A 13,200-nucleotide genomic window follows, 5' to 3' on the forward strand; every position below is an offset into this window, starting at 1 on the left:
TGAGCTGCATTCCTTGGAATTTAGACAGTTAAAAGGTGATTTGATCAAAGTTTTCAAAATATTAAAGGGAACAGATAGGGTAAATAATTACTACACACAAATAGATCAATTGTTAACAGATTTTTGTATGAAGAAATATGGGGTAAAGGCAGGCATTTGGAGTTGGATCTCAGATCAGCCGTGATCTCACTGAATGGCAGAACAAGCTCGAGAGGCTAAATGGCCTGCTCCAGTTCCCAATTGATTACAGCGGCCAGCTGTTTATTCCAGACACCAAACATGCTGCATTGCCATATCTGTCAATGGCGAAGGCAAGTATTAAATGCGCTGACAATTTCAGGCAGATTCAACTGTTCAATCAGCCAGTGCGATTACCTTGGCTAATTAATCTCCAATCACTGTGTCAGGTTACAGTTTACATCATCATGGCTGAAAGGAGAACAGCCATGACACTTGGCACAAAAACTGACCTCCTGAACAAGATGGATGAGCTGTCAAAAAACAACCCAGAGGTGCACCTCGGTCTGTCCTTAGGGACAGTGTGAGCGGCTATTCGCTAAACATCAAAATTCCAACACAGACAGAAAGAGAAAGTGCGAGGGAAAGAATGCAGAAGTCAAGAAGGCATTTCTACTGGTTTCAGAATGCCGCTGGAAAAGATGCTCTCTGATCAGTGTCCCCCTTCTAGCCCAAACAGCTACGCAGCTGGCCAAAGCACTCAGCAGACCAGATTTTAATCCCTCTGAAGCACGGCTTCAGAGATGGAAGGATGACCACAATCAATACAGGCACGCGGATTAAGACTTGACTCAGGTGTCAAGCAGTGGCTAGAAAATGCATTGCCGAGGCTGCTCAAAGGTTACATAACCCAGAACATCTTGAATTGTGACAAGGCTGCATTTCTTCCATTAGTGTGATGCTTATGGCATACTTGCCTTCAAAAATCAAGCTCTGCGTGGCCAAAAAAAAACTGAGGAAAGAATTGTTATGGTTCGCTGCAGTATTGAAGCTAATGAAAAATACGGTCATCTAATGGCTGGAAAATATCACAAAACCTGAACTGTTTTAAATGAGTTCACCACCTGCCTGTGGTTGATCATACATGAAATGGTGCCTGGATGATTGCGGACTTTTTTTTCCCCCCCTGAATGGGCAAGCAAACCGGAGAAACATGCTATATGAGTGAAAGAACATGTGCCAAAACAACATGTATAATCCAGTCATTGGGCCAGGTGAATAATTTACTGTATAAAGCAGCATCACATTAGACAAGTGAAAGAGAGTCCTTAAAGAACTGGACTCTATTGTACTCCAGTGCAAAAAAGAAAATCAGTTAGATGCCACGTTTCTGTTGAAGCATGCATGGGACCGCCTGCCGTCAGTCAGTAAACAAGTCAGGGCTGCTTCAGGAAATTTGGGCATTTTCATGGCTGAGGTGGAAAGCGAAGACAATACAGTGGGAGAAATAAACATTCTGATAGAAAGGAAAAGCAAGAATTCCTCAAGTGTGAGCAATCAATTGGGGAAACACTGGCATAGCTGGAAGTTCACTCAGATGGGGATAACTCCCCAACATGGGAAAAGGGGGAGGGAGGGAAAGCAGAACAAAAATATTTTGTGAAAGGTCAAGAGGAAATAATGTCCTAGTAACCTGCAACAGCACAAAGACAATCCTGAGATCCACTGTGTACAAGCTCCAGTTAGGAAATGCTGGGAAATCATAGGGAATTGTCCAGCCAGTCACAAGGAGCACCAACAGCAGCCTGAAGGTGCTGTGGATCTTTGTTTGCTCACAAAGAATGGACATAAAAAAGTAGCAAAATGCTCAAATACCCAATGTAAAAGGAAACACAAAAAGATAACAACTGGATTAACATCTCATCGGGTTACTGCTGCCATGGTCCAACTTTATACAAGAGGTACGGTAGTGTGGTAATTACATTGCTGAACTAATCCAAATGCCCCCATGGAAACTTAACTCCGTAAAACTGGCAATCTGTGGGCTAGCAGCACAAAATAAATGCCCATGAAATCTGCCAGATTTTCTTAAATAACCACAGGATCATCAATGTCTTTCAGGGAAGGATTCCTACCAGCTAAAAGAGATTATTTGGTCATTGTCACAACGTCAACAAATGTAATTAAATTAACACAATAAAGATGGCAGAACAGGTGATATGTCACGGCTGCAGAACGTGGGAGCGCCTTGATGCCACGGAAAACCATGACGACCACATTAGTAGTAAATGTCTACGGCTTGAGGAGCTTCAGCTCAGTCATTGAGCTGGAGGCTGAGCTGCAGACACAGATGCATCAGGGAGGGGTAACGTTACCTGGACACTTTGTTCCAGAAGGCAGTCACATCCCTTAGGATAGGGTCGTCTGTTTTCACAAGTGGTCAGGGACAGGAGGGTGTGACTGTGAATCAGGCAGGTATGGGGATGGAGAAGGTGGGAGTGGAGAAGCCTCAGCCCTTGCAACTGAGCAACAGGTTCGAGGTTCTTGCAGCTTGTATGGACAAGAGCGAGGGAAGTAGTGTGGATGAGCAGACTGACCATGTCACCATGGTACAGGAAGTCATTCAACTGGAGGGATCAAAAAGGAAAATAGTGGTAGTAGGGGACAGTATAGTTAGGGGGATTGACACTGTTCTCTGCAACAAACAGCAACAGTCCAGAAAGGCTGTGGTGCCTGCCCGGTGCCGGGGTTCGGGACATCTGCTCTGGGTTGGAGAGGAACTTACAGTGGGAGAGGGAGGATCCAGGCGTTGTGATCCCTGTAGGTACCAACGACATAGGCAGGACAAGCAAAGATGTTCTGCATAATCAGTATGAGGAGCCAGGCACCAAATTAAGAAGCAGAGCCTCAAACGTAATAATCTTTGAATTAGTAACTGAGCCATGTGCAATTTGGAGTAGGGCAAATAAGATTAGAGAAATGAATGCACGGCTCAAAGATGGGTGCAGTAGAAGTGGGTTCCATTTTGTGAGGCACTGGCACCAGTACTGAGGAAAGTGCGGTCTGTACCGTTGGGACAGTCTACACCTGAACCGTGCTGGGACCAGTGTTCTTGCGAGCCGCATAACTAGGGACGTAGACAGGGTTTTATACTAAGTGGTGGGGCAAGGGATCAAATTTGGGAAGATGTGGCAAACTGAAGAATAGAGACAAGGCAAGAGAGAAAGGTATTAATATGGGAAAAGATAAACAGACCAGGACAGGAAGGAACAGTGAGTACAAGTCTAAGAGTAAAGCAGCAAACAAGGCTAGAGGTTACAAAAATAATAAAAGGACAAAACTTAAGGCTCTGTATCTGAATGCACATAGCATTCGCAACAAAACAGATGAACTGATAGCGCAAATAGAAATAAATATGATCTGACAGCCATTACAGAAACATGCTGCAGGATGGCATAGATTGGGACCTGAATATTGAAGAGTACATGAAATTTAAGGAGGACAGGAAGCTAGGAAAAAGTGGAAGGGTGGCTCTGTTAATTAATGATGGTATTAGCACAATAGAGAGTTCAGGAAACCAAGATGTAGAAGCAGCTTGAGTCGAGATGAGAAATGATAAAGGCAAGTCACTTTTGGGAATGGTGTACAGGCCCCCTAACAGTAACTACACAGTAGGACAGCGTATAAAGGAAGAAATAATGGCTGCTTGTCAGAAAAATACGGCAATAATCATGGGGAATTTTAATCTACATATCAACTGGAAAAATTGGATGGGCAAAGGTAACTTAGATGAGAAGTTCATAGAATGTTTTCGGGATACTTTCTGAGAATAGCACATTCTGGAGACAGAGAGCAGGCTATACGAGACTTGGTATTGTGTAATGAGACAGGATTAATTCATGACCTCAGTGAAGGTGCCCCGAGGCAGCAGTGATCATAATATGATGGAATTTTACATTCAGTTTGAGGGAGAGAAGAGTGGGTCTAAGACTAGTATTTTAAACTTAAATAAGGGCAATTATGAGGGTATGAAAGCAGAGATAACAAAAGTGAACTGGCAAAGTAGGTTAAGGGATAAATCAATAGAGATGTAGTGGCAGACATTTAAGGGGATATTTCAGAATATACAGAATAGATACATTCAAACGAGAAAGGAAAATTCCTAGGGGAGGATCCACCATCTGTGGTTAACTAAAAAAGTTAAAGATAGTATCAAACTTGAAGAAAAAGCATCATATAATTGCACAAAGATGGACAGCAGGTCAGAAGATTGGACAGAATATAAAAAGCAGCAAAGAACGACAAAGATTAATAAGGGAAAAATTAGAGTGAGAGAAAGCTCGCTAGAAATATAAAAAGAGATACTAAGAGTTTCTATAGATATTTAAAAAAGAAAAGTTAACAAAGTGAGCACTGGTCCTATAGAAAGTGAGTCTGGGCAATTAATAAGGGAAAATGAGGAGATTGCAGATGAACAGGTATTTTGCATCAGTCTTAGTTTAGTTTAGAGATACAGCACTGAGATACACCATTGAGGATACAAGTAACATCCTAGAACTAGTTGTAAATCAAGAAATGGAAGGGAGGGAGAAACTCAAGAAAATTACAATCATCATGGAAGTGGTACTGAGCAAATGGTTGGAGCTGCAGGCTGATAAGTCCCCAGGTCCTGATGGACTTCATCCTAGGGTGTTAAAAGAGGTGGCTAGGGAGATAGTTGATGCTTTGGTTTTAATTTTCCAAAATTCCCTAGATTCGGGGAAAGTTCCATTAGATTGGAAAATAGCCAATGTAACTCTTTTATTCAAAAAGGGAGGGAGACAGAAAGCAGGTAACTACAGGCCAATTAGCTTAACATCTATCCTAGGGAAAATGTTAGTAGATATTATTAAAGATGTTATAGCAGGGCACTCACAAAAATTCAAGGTAATCAGGAAGAGTCAACATGGTTTTGTGAAAGGGAAATCATGTTTAACCAATTTATTGAGGTTCGTTGAAGTAACATGTACTGTGGATAAAGGGGAACCAGCGGATGTACTGTTCTTGGATATCCAGAAGACATTTGATAAGGTACATCAAAGGTTATTGCAAAAAATGGTGTCAGAGGTAACCTTTTGGCACGGATAGAAGATTGGCTAGCTAAAAGGAAATGAGTAAGCATAAATGGGTCATTTTCTGGTTGGCAAGATGCAAGAACTCATATGCCACTTTTTACAATTTATATAAATGACTTGGATGAAGGGACCGAAGGTATGGATATGTAGGAAAGTAAGTTGCAAAGAGGACATAAGGAGGCTACAAACGGAAGTGGTTAAGTGAGTGGGCAAAGAACTGGCAAATGGAGTATAATGTGGGAAAATGTGAAATTGTCCATTTTGGCAAGAATAATAAAAAAAGCATATTATCTAAATGGTGACAGATTGCAGAGCTCCGAGAGGCAGAGGGATCTGGGTGCCCTTGTGCATGGGTTAAAAAAGGTTAGTATGCAAGTGCAGCAAGTAATTAGGAAAGCTAATAGAATGTTATTGTTTATTGCAAGGAGAATTGAATACAAAGGTAGGTGGTTATGCTTCAACTGTACCGGGCATTGGTGAGTCCACATCTGGAGTACTGTGTACAGTATTGGTCTCCTTATTTAAAGAAGGATGTAAATGTGTTTGAGGCAGTTCAGAGAAGGTTTACTGGACTAATACCTGGAATGGGCGGCTGTCTTATGAGGAAAGGTTGGATAGGCTAGACTTGTATCCGCTGGAGTTCAGAAGAGTAAGAGGCGACTTGACTGAAACATACAAGATCCTGAGGGGTCTTGACAGGGTGGATGTGGAAAGGAAGTTTCCCCTTGTGGGAGAATCGAGAACTAGGGGTCACTGTTTAAAAATAAGGGGTCGTCCATTTAAGACACAGATGAGGAGAAATTCTTTCTCTCAGAGGGTCGTGAGTCTTTGGAATTCTCTTCCTCCAAAGGCTGTGGAAGCAGAGTCTTTGAATATTTTTAAGGCAGAGGTAGGTATTCTTGATAAGCAAGGGAGTGGAAGGTTATTGGGGGTAGGCGGGAATGCAGAGTTGAGCTTTCAAGCAGATCAGCCATGATCTTGTTGAATGGTGGACCAGGCTCAAGGGGCCGAGTGTCCTACTCCTGCTCCATATGCTGTTTATGGGAGCTATCTGGTACAAATTGGCTGCTGCGTTTCCTACATTATAACACTGACTACGCTTCAAAAAGTACTTCATTGGCTGTAAAGCGCTTTGGGACGTTTTTGGAAGTCATGCAAGGTGTTACCTAAATGCAAGTCAATTTTTTTTGAAGCCTTAGAGAAAAGAATATTGTAGTTAGGGGATTAAGTTATTCTTCTGGCATTACTTTTTTTTTTTTTAAAAAGGACTTCAAAAATAAAGTCATCCAATTAAAGACTGCCATAATTATAGGAATACCATCACCTCCAAGTCACACACCATCCTGACTTGGAAATATATCGTCATTCCTTCACTACTGCTGCTCAAAATTCTGAACACTCTCCTCAACCACACTGTGGGTGTACCTACACCACATGGACTGCAGTGGTTCAAGAAGGCAGCTCACCACCACCTTCTCATGGGCAATTAGGGATGAGCAACAAATTCTGGCATCGCCAGTGATGTCCACATCCCATGAACGAATAGAAAAAGGCCCATTAAACACATATCATGTACATTCCTAAACTTCCCAGTTGCTCAAGTTTCAAGTTGGTTGGAATCGCAGCTGCTGACACAAGGTGGGAATGGCACCCTCACGATAAAAAGGCCAACTGAAAAGCTGACTGAAAAACTGGCCCATACTTATTTTATGGACCAAATACTCCTTATCTAAACTTTATTACCAAGCACTAATCATTTATAACATCACTTCCTAGAATATTCTACAGTGATGATTTAATTTGAGTTATTAATCATTAGCAAGGTTTTCATTTTAATGTGCGAGCATTTTGGGTCTGCTTTATACACTGATATGTATAGCAGACCTGGTCACTCCCATAAGCAGTGACCATCTTAAATGTAGGGGTGCACCTGTGCGGCCCAATATCTAACTATATGATAGCATAACCCAGGGGCGTAACAATGGGACTCCTTGTAATCAGAATTGTCTACCATGCCCATCACATATGTCCTCATACGTACTTCTCCAATCCTTTACAAGTTGGACTGAGCAACACTTTCAAGGCCAGTTATACCAGAAAAAAAAAACAAAGCAGGTGCACAGCCCTCAAATTGGCTGACTTGCTTTCAGTACTACTTTCCATCAGACCATTTCTTGCTGCAAAAGCTAATCAGCTGCATTCTCAGCTGCTGGCCACAAACCTACAACCCTCAGCCACTTATTGAAAACCTGTCTGCCTATGCCCCCTTTCCCCTGGTAATCCGGCCCGAGGATGCAGAGAAACAGTGGCCTAAGCACCTTCCCATTTACAAGACTGACCAACAATCAACCAAACCGACTACCACCCTCTCTCAGAAATAGGTTTTCTGCAAGCATCACATGCCTTGACCAAATGAACACAATTGTCCTGATACTGAGCACTTATTTGTCTGGGAACCTGAAACAAGATGGCAAAAGGCTCAGCATCCTTGGTCATCGTGGCTAACGGACCAGGGATGAGACAGCAGATATGATAGGGACATATCCATTTCATACTGATGAGAGTCGTCACACCCCTAAACTGGCTTGTCTGACTTTTAGGACACATCTTTCCAATGCCTGCTGCCTGTGGCCTTTCCTTTTGAACCTTGTTTTTAACTGACCTGATTTTAAAATGTAACTTTTTTTTTATTCATTCATGGGATGTAGGCATCACTGGCCAGGCCAGCATTTATTGCCCATCCCCAATTGCCCTTCAGAAGGCGGTGGTGAGCTGCCTTCTTGAACCGCTACAGTCCATTTGGGGTAGGTACACCCACAGTGCTGTTAGGAAGGGAGTTCCAGGATTTTCACCCAGTGACAGTGAAGGAACAGCGATATAGTTCCAAGTCAGGATGGTGTGTGACTTGGACGGGAACTTGCAGGTGGTAGTGTTCCCATGTATTTGTTGCCCTTGTCCTTCTAGTTGGTAGAGGTCGCGGGTTTGGAAGGTGCTGTCGAAGGAGCCTTGGTGCATTGCTGCAGTGCATCTTGTAGATGGTATACACTGCTGCCACTGTGCGTCGGTGGTGGAGGGAGTGAATGTTTGTAGATGGGGTGCCAATCAAGCAGGCTGCTTTGTCCTGAATGGTGTCGAGCTTCTTGAGTGTTGTTGGAGCTGCACCCATCCAGGCAAGTGGAGAGTATTCCATCACACTCCTGACTTGTGCCTTGTAGATGGTGGACAGGCTTTGGGGAATCAGGTGGTGAGTTACTCGCCTCAGGATTCCGAGGCAACTGCAAAATCCTTTCCAATGGCTGAAAAAAATTTAAATCCCAATCATGGTTGTCTAACAGTTAGGGTAATAACACGTTTCAAATAGGAAGGTCAGACAATTTAAAAACTACTCGAGCCGAGAGTCACAGCTTATGATAATCGTCTAATCTGTTCAAGAAAGGCTTCTTAACTCCCAACAATAATCCTACATTTTATAAAGAAGCCTGGGGTAAGTCTAATACAGGGTCAACCATAACTTTTCAAAAGGGTCAAGGTTAGATTTAGAGAAACCTTATGATTCAAAATACATGGATTTTCTGGGCCAATTGCAGCAGGCCATTATTCCCTACTCTCTCACGTCCCCGAGTTAGAGGGTCTTCTCGATCTCCCCCACCAGAAATAGGACTTCCATTCCTTTTCTGATCGCACATACTCTTGTTGAGGATTACATCTACACCAATAATTCTCCATGAGTTCATCCAAGTGGCCATGCTTCGTGTATGTTTTGCAGCTATTCAACTGCAGGAGATGTCGCAACCAACTTCTCCATCCTGTCCTTATCCAACACCAGTGTGCGAGCACACATCCAGCAAGAAAGATGAGGGAAGGGACAACAGATAACAATCAGGAGCAGAAATCTAGAGAACCTTCCTCCCCTCACACAACTGTATGCTCCTCTCATCACTCTCAGCTAACCTGGATTACACCTGGTATCCTCCTCATCCACACAGCTTAGCAATTCACTGGGTAAATTTGCTGAGTCACATAGTATCTAGGCTGAAGTAATGTATTCACATTGTGCAGAGATGGGACTGTGGGGAAGCGATGGCTTTGGCTGATTTAAAAAAAAAGAAAATACAGTTCTCCGAATCTGCCATTGGGTGAAGGCTCCCCATTCATGTATTTGTAGTTGGAGCAATTCATTCTCTAAATTACACAAATACCCACTCCTTAACACACGTGCCAATTGAAGCTCCCTTTTCTTCACCCCAGTTAACGCAGATTAACCTTGTCCACACAGCTCAGTGGCCGAGAAACATTACAAAATGGGAGACGGTGTGCATGGAGGTTTTCTCCCTACACAGGAGCAATCTTAACAGGTCTGAAGGTGGCTTCAAAAATCAAACAGGACAGTAGCTTATCTGATTCTGGGAGATCATTGGGAGCACTGTAAATACAGATCTTGGTTCTATGCCTACCCTCATCTTACAGCGCGGTATTCAGCAACTTGGTCCATCACATCTACTCACGTGTATTTGCAGTTAATGTTTTAGTTCAAATATTGGTGGGGACAGCGTCTGACTCGAAGTCGAGCGCTGGCAGCCATAGAGACTAGTGCATCAGAAAAAGCTGTGGCTATCAACTCGGTGTCCCTTCTGGTTTGTGTCAGGACAGGATTCCAGCCGTGAATGAAACCTTTAAAGGAAAGACATATGGTGCAAGTGAGTCGTGCTTAAACAGTGTAACATATGTTAAAATATATGAAATGCAACACGGGGCCCAGAGAACATATAAAAGACAGACAGACTTGCATTTCTGGACCACCTTTCACAGGCTCAGAACATCCCAAAGTGTTTTACAGCCAATGAAGTACTTCTGAAGTGTCATCACTGTTGGAAACGCGACAGCCAATTTGTATACAGCAAGCAGCAATGTGATAATGACAAAATAATCTATTATTGCAAGGTTGATTGAGAGTTAAATATGAGTCAGGACACCAGGGATTACTCCCAAGCTCTTCTTTGAAAGAGTGGATGTGGGATCTTTTATGTCTACCTTAGTGCATAGAAAGGGCCTCAGATTAACGTCTCATCCAAGATAGCACCTCCCGCAGTGCAGTACGGCCTCAGTCCTGCACTGGAGCGTCAGCCTAGATTTTTGTGCTCAAGGCCCTGCAGTGAGACTTGAACCCACAACCTTCTGACTCAGAGGCAAGAGTGCTGCCCACTGAGCCGCAGCTTGCCTTATTGGTAACCTTATGCTACAAGGAGGGGTAGAGAAATCAAATGGCGTCAAATTGCGTGATGAGGTCCATCATTACTTCATCCTAGTGTGAAAAGTACTCCCTCCAAACACAACCGAAGCTCAGACATACTCTCTTCAAATTCAAGCAGACAAAATATGAATATTTCACACGCCTCTGCACTTGACCGAAATCCCAGCGACAAGACTGAAGTTAAAATTTAGCTTCTGCAGTGCGAATGGAGTTGAGAGAACTGTTACTTACTGCACTACAGCCAGAAATATGTTTGCAGAGAATTATTCTGATGATCTGATGTCTCACCACCACCTAAAAGGAATAGATCTGTAGCAGGAGGAAAAAGGAACAGATGTCAGAAACTGTATCCACTCATAAATTAAAGAATTAAAATCCATAAAACAGCACAACGGCCAGTTTCATCAACAGGACCCCATATTAAACATATTATCCGGAAGACCTTTACCCTCCGAAAGGTACTTGAACAACTGCTTCTGGTACCTTACACAGATGTTAATTCGTTGAGAATGCAGAGGCACTGAATCTTACTTGGCTTTTCAACAATGAAGGGCTATCACAGCCAAGCCCAGCCCTATTCTTCCCCAACATTCAGCTGGGATCGCTGGATTACAATTACAAGTATGACACTGCAAAGTATTTACAGCACAGAAACAGGTCATTCAGTCCAACAAGCCCATGCTGACATGGACTTATGTTTCACACAAGCCTCCTCCCAACCCTCTTCATCTCAGAGAATCAATATAACCTGCTATTCCTTTCTCCCTCGTATACTAATTTAGCCTCACTGAACTGCATCTATGTTATTCACTTCAACCACTCCCTGCAGTAGCGAGTGCCACATTCCCACCACTCTCTGGGTAAAGAAGTTTCTCCTGCATTCCCCATTGGATTTATTGGTGACTTATGTTATATTTATAGTCCCTAGTTCTAGTTTCCGCCACAAGTAGAAACATCTTTTCTACATCAACCCTATCAAGCCCTTTGATAATCTTAACGACCTCTATTCCAGATAATAATCAGGAGCAGGAACCTTGGCTGATTTGCTCTCTTTGGTAGAAGCAAATCTAAGCCTTTTTCTGCGATTAGCTAACAGCACAAACCAGGAATCAGATCAGATAAGTTCCTAATCTGTACGGACCAGGGTACTACTGGGAGGCCTTCCATAGTCAAATAGCTTATCACTCAGCCTATATCCATGTGAAGAATGGAAACTTTGGCAAGATATAGCAGGGCTGCCATGACTTGTATATGTATAGTATGTATAGAGATACAGCACTGTAACAGGCCCTTCGGCCCACCGAGTCTGTGCCAACCATCAACCACCCATTTTTACTAATCCTACACTAATTCCATATTCCTACCACATCCCCACCTGTCCCTATATTTCCCTACCACCTACCTATACTAGGGTCAAATTATAATGGCCAATTTACCTATCAACCTGCAAGTCTTTGGCATGTGGGAGGAAATCGGAGCACCCAGAGAAAACCCACACAGATACAGGGAGAACTTGCAAACTCCACACAGGCAGTACCCAGAATTGAACCCAGGTCGCTGGAGCGGTGAGGCTGCGGTGCTAACCACTGCGCCACTGTGCCGCCACTTGTGGAACTGCAATCCCAGTTAAGAGTTAGCACTTAGGAGATAGAAAGAAAATCACAATTGTTACAGCACAGGAGGCCATTCAGCCTACAGTGTCTGTGCTGGCTCTCCGAAAGAGTAATTTACCTAGTGCCACTCCTGCCTTCTCCTCGTAGTCCTGCACATTCTTCCTTTTCAGATAACAATCCAATTCCCTCAATTGAACCTGCCTCCACCACACTCTCACACAGTGCATTCCAGATCCTGACCACTCGCTGCGTGAAAAGGTTTTTCATGTTGCTATTGCTTCTTTTGCCAATTAATTTAAATCTGTGCCCTTTTTTCTCGATCCCTCCATCAAAAGCAACAGTTTTTCCCTATCTAGCCTGTACAGACCCATCATGATTTTGAAAACTTCCATCAATTCTCCTCTCAACCTTCTTTCCTCCAAAGTACCAATTTCGCCTCTCTATCCACATAAACTGAAGTTCCTCATCTTTGGAACCATTCTCATGAACCTTTTCTGCACTTTCTGCAATGTCTTCACATCTTTCCTTAAGCACGGCACCCAGAACTGAGCACAATACTCCAGTTGAGGCCAAACCAGTGTTCTATACAACTTGAACATAACCTCCTTGCTTTGTACTCTATGCCCCCATTAATGAAGCCTTGGATGCTGTATGCTCTATTAACCGCTCTCTCAAACTGTTCTGCCACCTTCAATGATTTATGCACATATAAACCCAGGTCCCTCTGCTCCTGCACCCCCTTTAGAATTGTGCCCTTAATTTTACATTGTTTCTCCACATTCTTCTGACCAAAATTAATCACTTCACACTTCTCTGTATTAAATTTCATCTGCCACTTGTCTGCCCATTCCACCAACTTGCCTATGTCCTTTTGAAGTTCTCACTACCCTCTTCACAGTTCACAATGTTTCCAAGTTTTGTATCATCCACAAATTTTGAAATTGTGCCTTGTACACCAAGGTCTAGGTCATGAATATAGATCAGGAAGAGCAAGGGTCCAAACACCGACCCTTGGGGAACTCCACTACAAACCTTCCTCCAGTCTGAAAAACATCCATTAATCACTACTATTTCCTGTCACTCAGCCAATTTCATATCCATATTGCTATAGTCCCTTTTATTCCATGAACTATAACTTGGTTCATAAGTCTGTTGTGTGGCACTTTATCAAATGCTTTCTGGAAGTCCCATGTACAGCACATCAACAGCATTGCCCTGATTAACCTTCTTTGTTAGCTCAAAAAACGCCAACAGGTTAGCGTAG

At 43.1% G+C, this 13,200-nt stretch overlaps 1 protein-coding gene across 12 annotated transcripts in view; it reads right to left on the bottom strand.

Annotated features, from left to right (window-relative positions):
• The window catches only part of LOC137357514 (GRB10-interacting GYF protein 2-like), a 113,287-nt gene that overhangs the window by 97,411 nt on the left and 2,676 nt on the right, over positions 1–13,200 (bottom strand). For all 12 annotated transcript variants that reach the window (XM_068023865.1, XM_068023864.1, XM_068023867.1 and 9 more), the window contains exons 2-3: positions 10,555–10,632; positions 9,578–9,743 (exon numbers count right to left, since the gene is read on the bottom strand). The gene's annotated coding sequence lies outside the window, so the exon portion shown is untranslated. The remainder of the gene's footprint in view (positions 1–9,577; positions 9,744–10,554; positions 10,633–13,200) is intronic.

Source organism: Heterodontus francisci, chromosome 48, assembly GCF_036365525.1.
Source record: "Heterodontus francisci isolate sHetFra1 chromosome 48, sHetFra1.hap1, whole genome shotgun sequence".
Classification (NCBI taxonomy): Eukaryota; Metazoa; Chordata; class Chondrichthyes; order Heterodontiformes; family Heterodontidae; genus Heterodontus; species Heterodontus francisci.